At 37.0% G+C, this 3,287-nt stretch overlaps 1 protein-coding gene across 1 annotated transcript in view; it reads left to right on the plus strand.

Moving 5' to 3' along the window:
- The window catches only part of SMG1 (SMG1 phosphatidylinositol 3-kinase-related kinase), a 160,273-nt gene that overhangs the window by 53,402 nt on the left and 103,584 nt on the right, over window positions 1-3,287 (plus strand). The gene's annotated exons all lie outside the window — the stretch shown is intronic.

Consider the following 3,287-nt stretch of genomic DNA (forward strand, 5'->3'; position numbering starts at 1 on the left):
TGGATATTAGGTTCAACACCAGTCAGAAAAGTTCATAAAAGCTCCCTTATTTTTTAGTCCCCTTTCAGAAAATAGTGGTATATTATGGTTTATTATAGGTACAGATTAAATGTGCTATTTTTAAATACACAGGGAATGTCTTTCCATTAGTTTAAAAAAGTTCTCATTCTCTGTTAAGTGTTAATAGTGTAGTGCTTATAGATTTAGTATACTTACAAAATATCCTCATACTTTTTTTCTTGAAACTCCATAGATTTTATTTTCCCATGTATTAGAAGTATTAGGTTATTAAGTATGAAATGTCCGATTTCCTTAATTTACTTAAGTACTAAGTTTCACAGTTGTTATCTCTGACATTGCACTTTGACACTTCATGTTTTATGTTTATTGTGAGGGTACATTCTCAGTCTTTCAACTGTATGTTTTGGTTTGTGATTATCTTTCAAATTTTGTTTTAGAACAAATTTGTGAAACCATGGATAAGTAAAAAAATTTGTGTTATTTTCAAATATGAGTTACGTTGTGGAGCCAATGCAGTGTAGACAGCTCGAAATATCACCGAAGTGTTTGGGAAGGATGTGGCTAATGAACCCACACCACATCGATGGTTTGAGAAGTTCCATTGTGGTAATTTTAATCTTGAAAATGAGCCACGTGGGTGACCTGAGACCAATGGGGATAATGATGAGCTGAAAGCTGTAGTAGAAGCCAATCCGTCTTAACCTACAGATGAATTAGCAGCAATGTTTGCCATTACTATTCCAGCAACGTTGGACTGTTTGAAACAAATCAGCAAGGTAAAGAAGCTGGATAGATTTGTTCCGTGTGAATTAAACGAGCATCAGAAGAGAGATCGTCTGGAAGCTTGCTGTTCTTTGCTGTTACAGCATAAAGGTGAACCATTTACATCGTATTGTTATGATGCAAAATGGATTCTCTTTGACAGTTGCAAGCGTTGGATAAAGATGAAGTGCCAAAACGCAGTCCAAATCCGAATATTCATCAAAAAAAGCTAATGGTGTCTGTATGATGGTCCAGCACTGGTATTATCCACTACAGCTTCATGAAACCTGATGAGTTGATTATAGCAGTTGTCTGCTTCAACCAGGTGGATGAAATGATGAGGATGCTTGCGATTAAGCAGCCAAGATTGGTCAATAGACACAGGCCAATCCTCTTGCAAGACAACACTCGACCACGTGTTGCACAAACAACGCTGCTCAAACTACAGAAGTTGGACTTGAAAACTCTGTGTCACCCACCATATTCACCAGACCTTGTACCAACTGAATACTTTTTCTTCCAGGCTTTGGACCACTTCTTGCAAGGAGGAATATTCCATTCTCAACAAGCTGTGGAAAATGCCTTTCGAGATTTCGTTGCCACTCACTCTCCAGGCTACTTCGCTGCTGGCCTAAGCAGCCGCCATTAAGACGGCAAAACTGTGTCAATAGTTTAGGCGCATACTTTGATTAATTGTACTGCTTCTAGTTTAAGATACAATAAACTATACTTTTGATTTGAAATCGGACATTTCATATTTAATGACCTAATACTTAGCATTGTCTGTGAACAAGTAAACTCTGAATATTTGAAGAAAATACTCCATTATGGAGCCTTAGTTATTTTAGTAAGCTAGATTATGGAATTTCATAAAGTTTCATGGGGCCTTTTCAAGTAATGACTTGTGCCAGTTAGATATTCAAGTTTAATTGGACCTATTTATCTGCATTCTGTATTAACAGTGATTGCAATAAGTACAGACCAAAGTGTCCAACTGATTGAGCCTATGCAAAGTTTTATGTTGAGTATTTTTGTGGGTGGGAGCAAGGAAAGGCTGATCAACTCTAAATGGACTGTATATAGTATATAAACATCGTTGTCATTTTTGCGCATGAGGGTTAGAGAAATAGGTTAATTTTTACCCAGTGTTCTTACCTTTTCCAAACAATGATAGGTTCAGAATGTGTTTTTAGTAAATATCATAGAAGGGACTTTTTCATATGGTTGTTTCTCTCAGAAAACCAGTAAGAGAGAAACTTTTTTTTGAGACAGAGTCTCACTCTGTCTCCCTGGGTAGAGTACAGTGATGGCATCATGTTAGCTCACTGCAACCTCAAAACTCCTGGGCTCTAGTGATCCTCCTGCCTCAGCCTCCCAAGTACCTGGGACTAGAGGCATTCACCACCATGCCTGGCTAATTTTTCTAATTTTTTTGTAGAGACGGGGTCTCACTCTTGCTCAGGCTGGTCTTGAACTCCTGAGCTCAGGCGATCTGCCTGTCTTGGCCTTGCAGCGTGCTAGGATTATAGGCATGAGCCACCGCCCTGGCCTAGAGGGGAACTTCTTATTTGTATTTTTCATATGCTATAATAGAGTATTTTGTGTGTCTCCTTTCTTGATAGTTTATGATTGATTGTTGGAAGAATAAGACTCATGATAAATCTTGTAGTTCAGTTCTCTATTTTACTTAGGAAATTGAGGCATAGAGTGGATAAGAGCTGATATTTAGATAAGGACACTAATTTTACCCTGGGCTGCGCTACTTGCTTGTTAATATCTAAATATCAGGTATTATTCTAAACAGTACTTAAATTTTAAATTTTAAATAGATTACGGACCACAACTTTCAAACACAGCTTATTGGATTTCTATACCTTACGTTTATTTTCTTAAAACTTTGTCTCTTCACTTTTTATAAATTTTAATTGACATTCTTTACAGTTAAGGTATCTTCAATGAAGTCTTCATTATTGCAGTACATAAACATTATCTTACTTCGTAGCTCATATGCTCTTTCCTTATATCCTATTGAGCTTGCTTTCAAATATCATTCTGTATTTTTCCAGCAAATAATTAAGGATTCAGCTGAAAGTTTACATTGCCATGAGGCAGTACTTTTAAAATAATTTGGTAACACATTGCCCCTGCCTGATATGCTGCCAGTGTTTTTTATTTTTATGACTGGGGAGACTGAAATTTTTTTGACTGATTAACCCTCTCCTGTGGGGAGAGTTTAGGAAGAATTATTCTATTTATCAAGTCATGTAAAGAGAATCCTGGACCAGAGTGACCAATTGTGCCAATTTGCCTGGAACATGAGACTTCCAGTGCTAAAACCAATAGTCTCAAGCAAACCAGGATGAGGTGGTCACCGTAATCCCAGTAGTTATTCCTATTTCTGAATGGGTCTTTAGAATAGTAGAAGAGACTGAAAAGCTGGCATTTCATCCATTAACAGTTAATCTCTTCCCAGTTGAAAGACTTGTTATTTAATATTAGGCAGT

This window comes from Propithecus coquereli, unplaced genomic scaffold (assembly GCF_000956105.1).
Source record: "Propithecus coquereli isolate 6110/MARCELLA unplaced genomic scaffold, Pcoq_1.0 Scaffold27, whole genome shotgun sequence".
Taxonomy (NCBI): Eukaryota; Metazoa; Chordata; class Mammalia; order Primates; family Indriidae; genus Propithecus; species Propithecus coquereli.